Below are 16,468 nucleotides of genomic sequence, written 5' to 3'. Positions count from 1 at the left end.
CCAACCGAAGACTTCTCGCGTGTGAGACGAGCTGATCATCGCTGCAGGAGGTGGGAGGGTTACTCTGGTAGACAGGGCTGACCTTCGGCAATAGGATTTATACTCTCCAAGATGATATTTGCACTTTCTGGAGAGGCGATTTTCTCCACTTCAGTAGCCCGATTTCGTCGATTGCGTGGAGAGGGCTGTAGAATGTGGCGCCGCTTTTCCTGCTCCGTCCATGACAGGCGTGCTGGTCTCTGGAGAGAGAGCACGGTCCATCAGTGCACTCCAATAAAGGCACTGGAAGCAGCTGAATCGCATTGGCGAAGCTCAGCACTGGGCCGCTGGGAAGGGTTTGCTACCGTTTCCGTAGTGTAGTGGTTATCACGTTTGCCTCACACGCGAAAAGTCCCTGGTTCGAAACTGGGCGGAAACAGACCGGCTTCTTTTGTCGCCACGCACAAAAGGGGATTGGGGATTCGCCTAGCGCTGTGATCGCACAGACCCACTCACCTCTAAGTGTGGCGGGATCTGCACAGTGCATGTCGCAGCGCATCCTGCTTTCACTCCAATGCGCGTCCTGATGTACCCCAGTCTCCCGCGTGACAGGTGGGGATAATCACCACTATACTAACGAGGAAGACATCGCTCTCTCCGACCCCCGGCATCGTGTCCCGACCCACCGTGCTGGAAGCCGACGCGTGCTGTGATTTCTTTACGGAGCAGAAATGACAACCGAGGAGCCGAGAGATCATTTCAGCATTTCGCGTCTGAACAGAAAACACAAACGACCAACTCGGAATGACTTGCCTTTGACGCTTATCAAAGCGTTCTTTGTGCATCGAACAGACCCACTCACCTCTTAGTGTGGCTGGATCTGCACAGTGCATGTCGCAGCGCTTCCTGCTTTCACTTCAATGTGCTTTCTGATGTCGAGTCGTGTGCCGTGCGGAGGCTCTGAAAGCGACAGCAATGAAAAGGTGCACGACGCTGTGAAAGAAAACAGAGAAGTGAAAGGCAGTCCTTTCTCTAAGGAGGTAAAAGAAAAGCTTTCTACTCCCCGTCGGGGAATCGAACCCCGGTCTCCCGCGTGACAGGCGGGGATACTTGCCACTATACTAACGAGGAAGACATCACACCCTTCGATCCCCGGCATCGTGTCCCGACCCAGCGTGCTGGAAGGCGACGCGTGCTGTGATTTCTTTACGGAGCAGAAATGACAACCGAGGAGCCGAGAGATCATTTCAGCATTTCGCGTCTGAACGGAAAACACAAACGACCTACTCGGAATGACTTGCTTTTGACGCTTTTCAAAGCGTTCTTTGTGCACGACGACTGCGCCGCCTAGCAGATACAAATGGGTTGTACAACTCTGAACTAGCAAATGGAAGAGGGCTAAGCCCCCTCTCTTTTAGCCCAGGTTCGATCTGTCTCCCAGAATCACCAGGGCGCACGCACACACACACACCCGTGCCGTTGAAGTGCTCTGCTTCATTTCTAAGGGCAACTCAACATTCACTCCTACCCCGAGAACAGAAAAGACAGCGTCCGCAGCAACAACAGCTCAGGTCTCTGCACAGGAACTAAGCTGCCCCCATCTCCTCTGCTCTGCGGCTCCTGCGGAGTGGAGTCCTGCCTGGAGCCATGTTTGCAGGCGGCGGCTCCCCGCGCTCTGTCTGTGCGTCGTGTCCAAGAGCTCCTGGGAGGAAGAGAGAGCCCTCCCACTCGGGGGCTTTTCCACGGTCTGTGTGAGGAGGGGCGGGTGTGTCCAGTAGCTTATCGAGCGGAAGCCTGGGGCGGCGGAGAGCTGTGATCGTGCAGACCTTGAGGTGTCACCTCTTTGTCTGCTTTCCCGCCCCCCCTCCGCCCAAGCTCTGCTCCAGAGTAGCCCGGCAACCCCTCACACCTGCACGTGTCACAACCTAAGGTGTGGTCATGAGACACCCATGGGGTGCTGTTCTGTTCTTGCTAATTGTTTCCTGCCCGTCGCAGGCAGGAGTCCATGCGAGGAAGATGCGCTGGACAGAGCTCAGAGGGCGCAGCTGGGTGGCTTTCCTTCTGAGTGACGTTCCTGCAACACTCTCCCGCTCCTCTTGGTGCGCTCATGCCGCTGGAGCAGGTGGCTGTGGGCTCTGTGCACTGCCGAAATAGCTCAGTTGGGAGAGCGTTAGACTGAAGATCTAAAGGTCCCTGGTTCTATCCCGGGTTTCGGCATTTTGTTTCATCGCGCCCTTTGTTCCTCTTTCCAGCGCCCCCTGCCTAAAGTGACGCTTCCCATTCTCAGCCCGAAACGCAAGCGAGACACCAGCAGCGGTCCCTGCAGGTTTCCGTAGTGTAGCGGCTATCACGTTCGCCTAACACGCGAAAGGTCCCCGGTCCGAGACCGGGCGGAAACAGCCTCTTGTTGCACGCTCCTGTACTTCACAGAGGTCTTGAGCGACCGGTCATTTGTTCCCAATGTATTTCCGGTGCCTTCATGCACTCTTGTACCAAACGCACGTTCCTTCTGTACGCGGAGCCGATCATTTGCAATTGGGCTGTGCCGACAGACCAGGACGAGCTCTGTCGGCTCAAAAGCAGCGCAGGACCTGCAAGAACAACAGAAAGATTAGCATCCAGTGAGCCCAAGATCTCATCAAGAATCGGCTCCAGCAACAGGGCTGGGCGCATTGTTCCATTCTCCGACCACTCTCGGTGTAAACAAGTCCCTCCTGGTCTCTGCTTGAAATGCACTTTCCTGCGTTTGCTTTGGTGTAACTGGCTTCCCCTGCATGGGCGAATGTGAAGAAGATCCTTAGTAAGTCGTTGAAGAAAACCGAGAAGAGGTCGGAGTGGCCTCTGTCGTTCATCAACGATCCAGTCAGGCAGTACTCCTCTGTAAAGCGCCGTTCGTTCACATCGATTGGCTTTTTTTTGCCTTCATTCGCGCAAGTAGTAAAAGCAGACGCCCCTATTCTGCCGTGACCCGGATTCGAACCGGGGTTGTTGCGGCCACAACGCAAAGTACTGACCATTATACGATCACAGCGAGTTACCGATACACACATGGTAGGGCGGAAAAGGCTGTGCTCTCTTCGTGTGACCTAATTCGGAAAAGTCCTGACGTTGCATTTCAACTGAGCCCCAGTATACATCGACCCTTCGACACTCTGAGTGACAACTCTCTTGCGTGTTTTCTCATATTTATGTAGTTTGCTTGCATGATGCCCGGAACAGCGGGGTTGTGTGCTCCCATATGGTCTAGCGGTTAGGATTCCTGGTTTTCACCCAGGCGGCCCGGGTTTGACTCCCGGTATGGGAACGTGTCAGTTTTGCCTCCTGCTTTCCAAAAGATCAGCACCGTGTACGAAGGAGCCGCATTAAAACCACTCGAACGTGCAAAACGCGCGAGAAGAGGGGGCGCTTGTTTCCAACCGAAGACTTCTCGCGTGTGAGACGAGCTGATCATCGCTGCAGGAGGTGGGAGGGTTACTCTGGTAGACAGGGCTGACCTTCGGCAATAGGATTTATACTCTCCAAGATGATATTTGCACTTTCTGGAGAGGCGATTTTCTCCACTTCAGTAGCCCGATTTCGTCGATTGCGTGGAGAGGGCTGTAGAATGTGGCGCCGCTTTTCCTGCTCCGTCCATGACAGGCGTGCTGGTCTCTGGAGAGAGAGCACGGTCCATCAGCGCACTCCAATAAAGGCACTGGAAGCAGCTGAATCGCATTGGCGAAGCTCAGCACTGGGCCGCTGGGAAGGGTTTGCTACCGTTTCCGTAGTGTAGTGGTTATCACGTTTGCCTCCCACGCGAAAAGTCCCTGGTTCGAAACTGGGCGGAAACAGACCGGCTTCTTTTGTCGCCACGCACAAAAGGGGATTGGGGATTCGCCTAGCGCTGTGATCGCACAGACCCACTCACCTCTTAGTGTGGCGGGATCTGCACAGTGCATGTCGCAGCGCATCCTGCTTTCACTCCAATGCGCGTCCTGATGTACCCCAGTCTCCCGCGTGACAGGTGGGGATAATCACCACTATACTAACGAGGAAGACATCGCTCTCTCCGACCCCCGGCATCGTTTCCCGACCCACCGTGCTGGAAGCCGACGCGTGCTGTGATTCCTTTACGGAGCAGAAATGACAACCGAGGAGCCGAGAGATCATTTCAGCATTTCGCGTCTGAACAGAAAACACAAACGACCAACTCGGAATGACTTGCCTTTGACGCTTATCAAAGCGTTCTTTGTGCATCGAACAGACCCACTCACCTCTTAGTGTGGCGGGATCTGCACAGTGCATGTCGCAGCGCTTCCTGCTTTCACTTCAATGTGCTTTCTGATGTCGAGTCGTGTGCCGTGCGGAGGCTCTGAAAGCGAGAGCAATGAAAAGGTGCACGACGCTGTGAAAGAAAACAGAGAAGTGAAAGGCAGTCCTTTCTCTAAGGAGGTAAAAGAAAAGCTTTCTACTCCCTGTCGGGGAATCGAACCCCGGTCTCACGCGTGACAGGCAAGGATACTCGCCACTATACTAACGAGGAAGACATCACACCCTTCGATCCCCGGCATCGTGTCCCGACCCAGCGTGCTGGAAGGCGACGCGTGCTGTGATTCCTTTACGGAGCAGAAATGACAACCGAGGAGCCGAGAGATCATTGCAGCATTTCGCGTCTGAACGGAAAACACAAACGACCAACTCGGAATGACTTGCTTTTGACGCTTTTCAAAGCGTTCTTTGTGCACGACGACTGCGCCGCCTAGCAGATACAAATGGGTTGTACAACTCTGAACTAGCAAATGGAAGAGGGCTAAGCCCCCTCTCTTTTAGCCCAGGTTCGATCTGTCTCCCAGAATCACCAGGGCGCACGCACACACACACACCCGTGCCGTTGAAGTGCTCTGCTTCATTTCTAAGGGCAACTCAACATTCACTCCTACCCCGAGAACAGAAAAGACAGCGTCCGCAGCAACAACAGCTCAGGTCTCTGCACAGGAACTAAGCTGCCCCCATCTCCTCTGCTCTGCGGCTCCTGCGGAGTGGAGTCCTGCCTGGAGCCGTGTTTGCAGGCGGCGGCTCCCCGCGCTCTGTCTGTGCGTCGTGTCCAAGAGCTCCTGGGTGGAAGAGAGAGCCCTCCCACTCGGGGGCTTTTCCACGGTCTGTGTGAGGAGGGGCGGGTGTGTCCAGTAGCTTATCGAGCGGAAGCCTGGGGCGGCGGAGAGCTGTGATCGTGCAGACCTTGAGGTGTCACCTCTTTGTCTGCTTTCCCGCCACCCCTCCGCCCAAGCTCTGCTCCAGAGTAGCCCGGCAACCCCTCACACCTGCACGTGTCACAACCTAAGGTGTGGTCATGAGACACCCATGGGGTGCTGTTCTGTTCTTGCTAATTGTTTCCTGCCCGTCGCAGGCAGGAGTCCATGCGAGGAAGATGCGCTGGACAGAGCTCAGAGGGCGCAGCTGGGTGGCTTTCCTTCTGAGTGACGTTCCTGCAACACTCTCCCGCTCCTCTTGGTGCGCTCATGCCGCAACACAGGAAGGCTGGAGCAGGTGGCTGTGGGCTCTGTGCACTGCCGAAATAGCTCAGTTGGGAGAGCGTTAGACTGAAGATCTAAAGGTCCCTGGTTCGATCCCGGGTTTCGGCATTTTGTTTCATCGCGCCCTTTGTTCCTCTCTCCAGCGCCCCCTGCCTAAAGTGACGCTTCCCTTTCTCAGCCCGAAACGCAAGCGAGACACCAGCAGCGGTCCCTGCAGGTTTCCGTAGTGTAGCGGCTATCACGTTCGCCTAACACGCGAAAGGTCCCCGGTTCGAGACCGGGCGGAAACAGCCTCTTGTTGCACGCTCCTGTACTTCACAGAGGTCTTGAGCGACCGGTCATTTGTTCCCAATGTATTTCCGGTGCCTTCATGCACTCTTGTACCAAACGCACGTTCCTTCTCTACGCGGAGCCGATCATTTGCAATTGGGCTGTGCCGACAGACCAGGACGAGCTCTGTCGGCTCAAAAGCAGCGCAGGACCTGCAAGAACAACAGAAAGATTAGTATCCAGTGAGCGCAAGATCTCATCAAGAATCGGCTCCAGCAACAGGGCTGGGCGCATTGTTCCATTCTCCGACCACTCTCGGTGTAAACAAGTCCCTCCTGGTCTCTGCTTGAAATGCACTTTCCTGCGTTTGCTTTGGTGTAACTGGCTTCCCCTGCATGGGCGAATGTGAAGAAGATCCTTAGTAAGTCGTTGAAGAAAACCGAGAAGAGGTCGGAGTGGCCTCTGTCGTTCATCAACGATCCAGTCAGGCAGTACTCCTCTGTAAAGCGCCGTTCGTTCACATCGATTGGCTTTCTTTTGCCTTCATTCGCGCAAGTAGTAAAAGTAGACGCCCCTATTCTGCCGTGACCCGGATTCGAACCGGGGTTGTTGCGGCCACAACGCAAAGTACTGACCACTATACGATCACGGCGAGTTACCGATACACACATGGTAGGGCGGAAAAGGCTGTGCTCTCTTCGTGTGACCTAATTCGGAAAAGTCCTGACGTTGCATTTCAACTGAGCCCCAGTATACATCGACCCTTCGACACTCTGAGTGACAACTCTCTTGCGTGTTTTCTCATATTTATGTAGTTTGCTTGCATGATGCCCGGAACAGCGGGGTTGTGTGCTCCCATATGGTCTAGCGGTTAGGATTCCTGGTTTTCACCCAGGCGGCCCGGGTTTGACTCCCGGTATGGGAACGTGTCAGTTTTGCCTCCTGCTTTCCAAAAGATCAGCACCGTGTACGAAGGAGCCGCATTAAAACCACTCGAACGTGCAAAACGCGCGAGAAGAGGGGGCGCTTGTTTCCAACCGAAGACTTCTCGCGTGTGAGACGAGCTGATCATCGCTGCAGGAGGTGGGAGGGTTACTCTGGTAGACAGGGCTGACCTTCGGCAATAGGATTTATACTCTCCAAGATGATATTTGCACTTTCTGGAGAGGCGATTTTCTCCACTTCAGTAGCCCGATTTCGTCGATTGCGTGGAGAGGGCTGTAGAATGTGGCGCCGCTTTTCCTGCTCCGTCCATGACAGGCGTGCTGGTCTCTGGAGAGAGAGCACGGTCCATCAGCGCACTCCAATAAAGGCACTGGAAGCAGCTGAATCGCATTGGCGAAGCTCAGCACTGGGCCGCTGGGAAGGGTTTGTTACCGTTTCCGTAGTGTAGTGGTTATCACGTTTGCCTCCCACGCGAAAAGTCAATGGTTCGAAACTGGGCGGAAACAGACCGGCTTCTTTTGTCGCCACGCACAAAAGGGGATTGGGGATTCGCCTAGCGCTGTGATCGCACAGACCCACTCACCTCTTAGTGTGGCGGGATCTGCACAGTGCATGTCGCAGCGCATCCTGCTTTCACTCCAATGCGCGTCCTGATGTACCCCAGTCTCCCGCGTGACAGGTGGGGATAATCACCACTATACTAACGAGGAAGACATCGCTCTCTCCGACCCCCGGCATCGTGTCCCGACCCACCGTGCTGGAAGCCGACGCGTGCTGTGATTTCTTTACGGAGCAGAAATGACAACCGAGGAGCCGAGAGATCATTTCAGCATTTCGCGTCTGAACAGAAAACACAAACGACCAACTCGGAATGACTTGCCTTTGACGCTTATCAAAGCGTTCTTTGTGCATCGAACAGACCCACTCACCTCTTAGTGTGGCTGGATCTGCACAGTGCATGTCGCAGCGCTTCCTGCTTTCACTTCAATGTGCTTTCTGATGTCGAGTCGTGTGCCGTGCGGAGGCTCTGAAAGCGAGAGCAATGAAAAGGTGCACGACGCTGTGAAAGAAAACAGAGAAGTGAAAGGCAGTCCTTTCTCTAAGGAGGTAAAAGAAAAGCTTTCTACTCCCCGTCGGGGAATCGAACCCCGGTCTCCCACGTGACAGGCGGGGATACTTGCCACTATACTAACGAGGAAGACATCACATCCTTCGATCCCCGGCATCGTGTCCCGACCCAGCGTGCTGGAAGGCGACGCGTGCTGTGATTTCTTTACGGAGCAGAAATGACAACCGAGGAGCCGAGAGATCATTTCAGCATTTCGCGTCTGAACGGAAAACACAAACGACCAACTCAGAATGACTTGCTTTTGACGCTTTTCAAAGCGTTCTTTGTGCACGACGACTGCGCCGCCTAGCAGATACAAATGGGTTGTACAACTCTGAACTAGCAAATGGAAGAGGGCTAAGCCCCCTCTCTTTTAGCCCAGGTTCGATCTGTCTCCCAGAATCACCAGGGCGCACGCACACACACACACCCGTGCCGTTGAAGTGCTCTGCTTCATTTCTAAGGGCAACTCAACATTCACTCCTACCCCGAGAACAGAAAAGACAGCGTCCGCAGCAACAACAGCTCAGGTCTCTGCACAGGAACTAAGCTGCCCCCATCTCCTCTGCTCTGCGGCTCCTGCGGAGTGGAGTCCTGCCTGGAGCCGTGTTTGCAGGCGGCAGCTCCCCGCGCTCTGTCTGTGCGTCGTGTCCAAGAGCTCCTGGGAGGAAGAGAGAGCCCTCCCACTCGGGGGCTTTTCCACGGTCTGTGTGAGGAGGGGCGGGTGTGTCCAGTAGCTTATCGAGCGGAAGCCTGGGGCGGCGGAGAGCTGTGATCATGCAGACCTTGAGGTGTCACCTCTTTGTCTGCTTTCCCGCCCCCCCTCCGCCCAAGCTCTGCTCCAGAGTAGCCCGGCAACCCCTCACACCTGCACGTGTCACAACCTAAGGTGTGGTCATGAGACACCCATGGGGTGCTGTTCTGTTCTTGCTAATTGTTTCCTGCCCGTCGCAGGCAGGAGTCCATGCGAGGAAGATGCGCTGGACAGAGCTCAGAGGGCGCAGCTGGGTGGCTTTCCTTCTGAGTGACGTTCCTGCAACACTCTCCCGCTCCTCTTGGTGCGCTCATGCCGCTGGAGCAGGTGGCTGTGGGCTCTGTGCACTGCCGAAATAGCTCAGTTGGGAGAGCGTTAGACTGAAGATCTAAAGGTCCCTGGTTCGATCCCGGGTTTCGGCATTTTGTTTCATCGCGCCCTTTGTTCCTCTTTCCAGCGCCCCCTGCCTAAAGTGACGCTTCCCATTCTCAGCCCGAAACGCAAGCGAGACACCAGCAGCGGTCCCTGCAGGTTTCCGTAGTGTAGCGGCTATCACGTTCGCCTAACACGCGAAAGGTCCCCGGTCCGAGACCGGGCGGAAACAGCCTCTTGTTGCACGCTCCTGTACTTCACAGAGGTCTTGAGCGACCGGTCATTTGTTCCCAATGTATTTCCGGTGCCTTCATGCACTCTTGTACCAAACGCACGTTCCTTCTGTACGCGGAGCCGATCATTTGCAATTGGGCTGTGCCGACAGACCAGGACGAGCTCTGTCGGCTCAAAAGCAGCGCAGGACCTGCAAGAACAACAGAAAGATTAGCATCCAGTGAGCCCAAGATCTCATCAAGAATCGGCTCCAGCAACAGGGCTGGGCGCATTGTTCCATTCTCCGACCACTCTCGGTGTAAACAAGTCCCTCCTGGTCTCTGCTTGAAATGCACTTTCCTGCGTTTGCTTTGGTGTAACTGGCTTCCCCTGCATGGGCGAATGTGAAGAAGATCCTTAGTAAGTCGTTGAAGAAAACCGAGAAGAGGTCGGAGTGGCCTCTGTCGTTCATCAACGATCCAGTCAGGCAGTACTCCTCTGTAAAGCGCCGTTCGTTCACATCGATTGGCTTTTTTTTGCCTTCATTCGCGCAAGTAGTAAAAGCAGACGCCCCTATTCTGCCGTGACCCGGATTCGAACCGGGGTTGTTGCGGCCACAACGCAAAGTACTGACCATTATACGATCACAGCGAGTTACCGATACACACATGGTAGGGCGGAAAAGGCTGTGCTCTCTTCGTGTGACCTAATTCGGAAAAGTCCTGACGTTGCATTTCAACTGAGCCCCAGTATACATCGACCCTTCGACACTCTGAGTGACAACTCTCTTGCGTGTTTTCTCATATTTATGTAGTTTGCTTGCATGATGCCCGGAACAGCGGGGTTGTGTGCTCCCATATGGTCTAGTGGTTAGGATTCCTGGTTTTCACCCAGGCGGCCCGGGTTTGACTCCCGGTATGGGAACGTGTCAGTTTTGCCTCCTGCTTTCCAAAAGATCAGCACCGTGTACGAAGGAGCCGCATTAAAACCACTCGAACGTGCAAAACGCGCGAGAAGAGGGGGCGCTTGTTTCCAACCGAAGACTTCTCGCGTGTGAGACGAGCTGATCATCGCTGCAGGAGGTGGGAGGGTTACTCTGGTAGACAGGGCTGACCTTCGGCAATAGGATTTATACTCTCCAAGATGATATTTGCACTTTCTGGAGAGGCGATTTTCTCCACTTCAGTAGCCCGATTTCGTCGATTGCGTGGAGAGGGCTGTAGAATGTGGCGCCGCCTTTCCTGCTCCGTCCATGACAGGCGTGCTGGTCTCTGGAGAGAGAGCACGGTCCATCAGCGCACTCCAATAAAGGCACTGGAAGCAGCTGAATCGCATTGGCGAAGCTCAGCACTGGGCCGCTGGGAAGGGTTTGCTACCGTTTCCGTAGTGTAGTGGTTATCACGTTTGCCTCACACGCGAAAAGTCTCTGGTTCGAAACTGGGTGGAAACAGACCGGCTTCTTTTGTCGCCACGCACAAAAGGGGATTGGGGATTCGCCTAGCGCTGTGATCGCACAGACCCACTCACCTCTTAGTGTGGCGGGATCTGCACAGTGCATGTCGCAGCGCATCCTGCTTTCACTCCAATGCGCGTCCTGATGTACCCCAGTCTCCCGCGTGACAGGTGGGGATAATCACCACTATACTAACGAGGAAGACATCGCTCTCTCCGACCCCCGGCATCGTGTCCCGACCCACCGTGCTGGAAGCCGACGCGTGCTGTGATTTCTTTACGGAGCAGAAATGACAACCGAGGAGCCGAGAGATCATTTCAGCATTTCGCGTCTGAACAGAAAACACAAACGACCAACTCGGAATGACTTGCCTTTGACGCTTATCAAAGCGTTCTTTGTGCATCGAACAGACCCACTCACCTCTTAGTGTGGCTGGATCTGCACAGTGCATGTCGCAGCGCTTCCTGCTTTCACTTCAATGTGCTTTCTGATGTCGAGTCGTGTGCCGTGCGGAGGCTCTGAAAGCGAGAGCAATGAAAAGGTGCACGACGCTGTGAAAGAAAACAGAGAAGTGAAAGGCAGTCCTTTCTCTAAGGAGGTAAAAGAAAAGCTTTCTACTCCCCGTCGGGGAATCGAACCCCGGTCTCCCGCGTGACAGGCGGGGATACTTGCCACTATACTAACGAGGAAGACATCACACCCTTCGATCCCCGGCATCGTGTCCCGACCCAGCGTGCTGGAAGGCGACGCGTGCTGTGATTTCTTTACGGAGCAGAAATGACAACCGAGGAGCCGAGAGATCATTTCAGCATTTCGCGTCTGAACGGAAAACACAAACGACCAACTCAGAATGACTTGCTTTTGACGCTTTTCAAAGCGTTCTTTGTGCACGACGACTGCGCCGCCTAGCAGATACAAATGGGTTGTACAACTCTGAACTAGCAAATGGAAGAGGGCTAAGCCCCCTCTCTTTTAGCCCAGGTTCGATCTGTCTCCCAGAATCACCAGGGCGCACGCACACACACACACCCGTGCCGTTGAAGTGCTCTGCTTCATTTCTAAGGGCAACTCAACATTCACTCCTACCCCGAGAACAGAAAAGACAGCGTCCGCAGCAACAACAGCTCAGGTCTCTGCACAGGAACTAAGCTGCCCCCATCTCCTCTGCTCTGCGGCTCCTGCGGAGTGGAGTCCTGCCTGGAGCCGTGTTTGCAGGCGGCAGCTCCCCGCGCTCTGTCTGTGCGTCGTTTCCAAGAGCTCCTGGGAGGAAGAGAGAGCCCTCCCACTCGGGGGCTTTTCCACGGTCTGTGTGAGGAGGGGCGGGTGTGTACAGTAGCTTATCGAGCGGAAGCCTGGGGCGGCGGAGAGCTGTGATCGTGCAGACCTTGAGGTGTCACCTCTTTGTCTGCTTTCCCGCCCCCCCTCCGCCCAAGCTCTGCTCCAGAGTAGCCCGGCAACCCCTCACACCTGCACGTGTCACAACCTAAGGTGTGGTCATGAGACACCCATGGGGTGCTGTTCTGTTCTTGCTAATTGTTTCCTGCCCGTCGCAGGCAGGAGTCCATGCGAGGAAGATGCGCTGGACAGAGCTCAGAGGGCGCAGCTGGGTGGCTTTCCTTCTGAGTGACGTTCCTGCAACACTCTCCCGCTCCTCTTGGTGCGCTCATGCCGCAACACAGGAAGGCTGGAGCAGGTGGCTGTGGGCTCTGTGCACTGCCGAAATAGCTCAGTTGGGAGAGCGTTAGACTGAAGATCTAAAGGTCCCTGGTTCGATCCCGGGTTTCAGCATTTTGTTTCATCGCGCCCTTTGTTCCTCTCTCCAGCGCCCCCTGCCTAAAGTGACGCTTCCCTTTCTCAGCCCGAAACGCAAGCGAGACACCAGCAGCAATCCCTGCAGGTTTCCGTAGTGTAGCGGCTATCACGTTCGCCTAACACGCGAAGGGTCCCCGGTTCGAGACCGGGCGGAAACAGCCTCTTGTTGCACGCTCCTGTACTTCACAGAGGTCTTGAGCGACCGGTCATTTGTTCCCAATGTATTTCCGGTGCCTTCATGCACTCTTGTACCAAACGCACGTTCCTTCTGTACGCGGAGCCGATCATTTGCAATTGGGCTGTGCCGACAGACCAGGACGAGCTCTGTCGGCTCAAAAGCAGCGCAGGACCTGCAACAACAACAGAAAGATTAGCATCCAGCGGGGGCCTCTTAGTGAGCCCAAGATCTCATCAAGAATCGGCTCCAGCAACAGGGCTGGGCGCATTGTTCCATTCTCCGACCACTCTCGGTGTAAACAAGTCCCTCCTGGTCTCTGCTTGAAATGCACTTTCCTGCGTTTGCTTTGGGGTAACTGGCTTCCCCTGCATGGGCTAATGTGAAGAAGATCCTTAGTAAGTCATTGAAGAAAACCGAGAAGAGGTCAGAGTGGCCTCTGTCGTTCATCAACGATCCAGTCAGGCAGTACTCCTCTGTAAAGCGCCGTTCGTTCACATCGATTGGCTTTTTTTTGCCTTCATTCGCGCAAGTAGTCAAAGCAGACGCCCCTATTCTGCCGTGACCCGGATTCGAACCGGGGTTGTTGCGGCCACAACGCAAAGTACTGACCACTATACGATCACGGCGAGTTACCGATACCCACGTGGCAGGCCGGAAAAGGCTGTGCTCTCTTCGTGTGACCTAATTCGGAAAAGTCCTGACGTTGCATTTCAACTGAGCCCCAGTATACATCGACCCTTCGACACTCTGAGTGACAACTCTCTTGCGCGTTTTCTCATATTTATGTAGTTTGCTTGCATGATGCCCGGAACAGCAGGGGTGTGTGCTCCCATATGGTCTAGCGGTTAGGATTCCTGGTTTTCACCCAGGCGGCCCGGGTTCGACTCCCGGTATGGGAACCTGTCAGTTTTGCCTCCTGCTTTCCAAAAGATCAGCACCGTGTACGAAGGAGCCGCATTAAAACCACTCGAACGTGCAAAACGCGCGAGAAGAGGGGGCGCTTGTTTCCAACCGAAGACTTCTCGCGTGTGAGACGAGCTGATCATCCCTGCAGGAGGTGGGAGGGTTACTCTGGTAGACAGGGCTGACCTTCGGCAATAGGATTTATACTCTCCAAGATGATATTTGCACTTTCTGGAGAGGCGATTTTCTCCACTTCAGTAGCCCGATTTCGTCGATTGCGTGGAGAGGGCTGTAGAATGTGGCGCCGCCTTTCCTGCTCCGTCCATGACAGGCGTGCTGGTCTCTGGAGAGAGAGCACGGTCCATCAGCGCACTCCAATAAAGGCACTGGAAGCAGCTGAATCGCATTGGCGAAGCTCAGCGCTGGGCCGCTGGGCAGGGATTGCCACCGTTTCCGTAGTGTAGTGGTTATCACGTTCGCCTCACACGCGAAAGGTCCCCGGTTCGAAACCGGGCGGAAACAGACCGGCTTCCTTTGTCGGCACGCACAAAAGGGGATTGGGGATTCGCCTAGCGCAGTGATCGAACAGACCCACTCACCTCTTAGTGTGGCGGGATCTGCACAGTGCATGTCGCAGCGCATCCTGCTTTCACTTCAATGCGCGTCCTGATGTACCCCAGTCTCCCGCGTGACAGGTGCGGATAATCACCACTATACTAACGAGGAAGACATCGCTCTCTCCGACCCCCGGCATCGTGTCCCGACCCACCGTGCTGGAAGCCGACGCCTGCTGTGATTCCTTTACGGAGCAGAAATGACAACCGAGGAGCCGAGAGATCATTTCAGCATTTCGCGTCTGAACAGAAAACACAAACGACCAACTCGGAATGATTTGCCTTTGATGCTTTCAAAGCGTTCTTTGTGCGTCGAACAGACCCACTCACCTCTTAGTGTGGCGGGATCTGCACAGTGCATGTCGCAGCGCTTCCTGCTTTCACTTCAATGTGCTTCCTGATGTCGAGTCGTGTGCCGTGCGGAGGCTCTGAAAGCGAGAGCAATGAAAAGGTGCACGGCGCTGTGAAAGAAAACAGAGAAGTGAAAGGCAGTCCTTTCTCTAAGGAGGTAAAAGAAAAGCTTTCTACTCCCCGTCAGGGAATCGAACCCTGGTCTCCCGCGTGACAGGCGGGGATACTTGCCACTATACTAACGAGGAAGACACCGCACTCTCCGATCCTCGGCATCGTGTCCCGACCCAGCGTGCTGGAAGGCGACGCGTGCTGTGATTCCTTTACGGAACAGAAATGACAACCGAGGAGCCGAGAGATCATGTCAGCATTTCGCGTCTGAACGGAAAACACAAACGACCAACTCGGAATGACTTGCTTTTGACGCTTTTCAAAGCGTTCTTTGTGCACGACGACTGCGCCGCCTAGCAGATACAGATGGGTTGTACAACTCTGAACTAGCAAATGGAAGAGGGCTAAGCCCCCTCTCTTTTAGCCCAGGTTCGATCTGTCTCCCAGAATCACCAGGGCGCACGCACACACACCCGTGCCGTTGAAGTGCTCTGCTTCATTTCTAAGGGCAACTCAACATTCACTCCTACCCCGAGAACAGAAAAGACAGCGTCCGCAGCAACAACAGCTCAGGTCTCTGCACAGGAGCTAAGCTGCCCCCATCTCCTCTGCTCTGCGGCTCCTGCGGAGTGGAGTCCTGCCTGGAGCCGTGTTTGCAGGCGGCGGCTCCCCGCGCTCTGTCTGTGCGTCCAAGAGCTCCTGGGAGGAAGAGAGAGCCCTCCCACTCGGGGGCTTTTCCACGGTCTGTGTGAGGAGGGGCGGGTGTGTCCAGTAGCTTATCGAGCGGAAGCCTGGGGCGGCGGAGAGCTGTGATCGTGCAGACCTTGAGGTGTCACCTCTTTGTCTGCTTTCCCGCCCCCCCTCCGCCCAAGCTCTGCTCCAGAGTAGCCCGGCAACCCCTCACACCTGCACGTGTCACAACCTAAGGTGTGGTCATGAGACACCCATGGGGTGCTGCTCTGTTCTTGCTAATTGTTTCCTGCCCGTCGCAGGCAGGAGTCCATGCGAGGAAGATGCGCTGGACAGAGCTCAGAGGGCACAGCTGGGTGGCTTTCCTTCTGAGTGACGTTCCTGCAACACTCTCCCGCTCCTCTTGGTGCGCTCATGCCGCAACACAGGAAGGCTGGAGCAGGTGGCTGTGGGCTCTGCGCACTGCCGAAATAGGTCAGTTGGGAGAGCGTTAGACTGAAGATCTAAAAGTCCCTGGTTTGATCCCGGGTTTCGGCATTTTGTTTCATCGCGCCCTTTGTTCCTCTCTCCAGCGCCCCCTGCCTAAAGTGACGCTTCCCTTTCTCAGCCCGAAACGCAAGCGAGACACCAGCAGCGGTCCCTGCAGGTTTCCGTAGTGTAGCGGCTATCACGTTCGCCTCACACGCGAAAGGTCCCCGGTTCGGGACCGGGCGGAAACAGCCTCTTTTTGCACGCTCCTGTACTTCACAGAGGTCTTGAGCGACCGGTCATTTGTTCCCAATGTATTTCCGGTGCCTTCATGCACTCTTGTACCAAACGCACGTTCCTTCTGTACGCGGAGCCGATCATTTGCAATTGGGCTGTGCCGACAGACCAGGACGAGCTCTGTCGGCTCAAAAGCAGCGCAGGACCTGCAACAACAACAGAAAGATTAGCATCCAGCGGGGGCCTCTTAGTGAGCCCAAGATCTCATCAAGAATCGGCTCCAGCAACAGGGCTGGGCGCATTGTTCCATTCTCCGACCACTCTCGGTGTAAACAAGTCCCTCCTGGTCTCTGCTTGAAATGCACTTTCCTGCGTTTGCTTTGGGGTAACTGGCTTCCCCTGCATGGGCGAATGTGAAGAAGATCCTTAGTAAGTCATTGAAGAAAACCGAGAAGAGGTCAGAGTGGCCTCTGTCGTTCATCAACGATCCAGTCAGG

The 16,468-nt window shown here is 55.0% G+C and overlaps 13 non-coding genes across 13 annotated transcripts; 9 read left to right on the top strand and 4 right to left on the bottom strand.

Moving 5' to 3' along the window:
- Window positions 1–1,038: 1,038 nt before the first annotated feature.
- Window positions 1,039–1,110, bottom strand: trnad-guc (transfer RNA aspartic acid (anticodon GUC)). Its single transcript has one exon. It is a non-coding gene; the product is annotated as a tRNA-Asp (tRNA).
- A 2,101-nt stretch (window positions 1,111–3,211) lies between these two features.
- Window positions 3,212–3,283, top strand: trnae-uuc (transfer RNA glutamic acid (anticodon UUC)). Its single transcript has one exon. It is a non-coding gene; the product is annotated as a tRNA-Glu (tRNA).
- A 453-nt stretch (window positions 3,284–3,736) lies between these two features.
- On the top strand, window positions 3,737–3,809 carry trnag-ccc (transfer RNA glycine (anticodon CCC)). The gene has a single exon. It is a non-coding gene; the product is annotated as a tRNA-Gly (tRNA).
- A 1,718-nt stretch (window positions 3,810–5,527) lies between these two features.
- Window positions 5,528–5,600, top strand: trnaf-gaa (transfer RNA phenylalanine (anticodon GAA)). Its single transcript has one exon. It is a non-coding gene; the product is annotated as a tRNA-Phe (tRNA).
- A 109-nt stretch (window positions 5,601–5,709) lies between these two features.
- trnav-aac (transfer RNA valine (anticodon AAC)) lies at window positions 5,710–5,782 on the top strand. The gene has a single exon. It is a non-coding gene; the product is annotated as a tRNA-Val (tRNA).
- Window positions 5,783–6,342: 560 nt separating this feature from the next.
- On the bottom strand, window positions 6,343–6,414 carry trnah-gug (transfer RNA histidin (anticodon GUG)). The gene has a single exon. It is a non-coding gene; the product is annotated as a tRNA-His (tRNA).
- A 201-nt stretch (window positions 6,415–6,615) lies between these two features.
- Window positions 6,616–6,687, top strand: trnae-uuc (transfer RNA glutamic acid (anticodon UUC)). Its single transcript has one exon. It is a non-coding gene; the product is annotated as a tRNA-Glu (tRNA).
- A 2,231-nt stretch (window positions 6,688–8,918) lies between these two features.
- On the top strand, window positions 8,919–8,991 carry trnaf-gaa (transfer RNA phenylalanine (anticodon GAA)). The gene has a single exon. It is a non-coding gene; the product is annotated as a tRNA-Phe (tRNA).
- A 1,015-nt stretch (window positions 8,992–10,006) lies between these two features.
- On the top strand, window positions 10,007–10,078 carry trnae-uuc (transfer RNA glutamic acid (anticodon UUC)). Its single transcript has one exon. It is a non-coding gene; the product is annotated as a tRNA-Glu (tRNA).
- Window positions 10,079–11,224: 1,146 nt separating this feature from the next.
- trnad-guc (transfer RNA aspartic acid (anticodon GUC)) lies at window positions 11,225–11,296 on the bottom strand. Its single transcript has one exon. It is a non-coding gene; the product is annotated as a tRNA-Asp (tRNA).
- Window positions 11,297–13,151: 1,855 nt separating this feature from the next.
- Window positions 13,152–13,223, bottom strand: trnah-gug (transfer RNA histidin (anticodon GUG)). The gene has a single exon. It is a non-coding gene; the product is annotated as a tRNA-His (tRNA).
- Window positions 13,224–13,424: 201 nt separating this feature from the next.
- Window positions 13,425–13,496, top strand: trnae-uuc (transfer RNA glutamic acid (anticodon UUC)). The gene has a single exon. It is a non-coding gene; the product is annotated as a tRNA-Glu (tRNA).
- A 453-nt stretch (window positions 13,497–13,949) lies between these two features.
- On the top strand, window positions 13,950–14,022 carry trnav-cac (transfer RNA valine (anticodon CAC)). Its single transcript has one exon. It is a non-coding gene; the product is annotated as a tRNA-Val (tRNA).
- Window positions 14,023–16,468: the final 2,446 nt, after the last annotated feature.

The sequence above is a fragment of the Atractosteus spatula genome, unplaced genomic scaffold (genome assembly GCF_055471065.1).
Source record: "Atractosteus spatula isolate fAtrSpa1 unplaced genomic scaffold, fAtrSpa1.hap1 Scaffold_98, whole genome shotgun sequence".
Lineage (NCBI taxonomy): Eukaryota > Metazoa > Chordata > Actinopteri > Semionotiformes > Lepisosteidae > Atractosteus > Atractosteus spatula.
The sequence above is the reverse complement of the archived record's forward strand: the minus strand, read 5'-3'. Positions and strand labels throughout refer to the sequence as shown.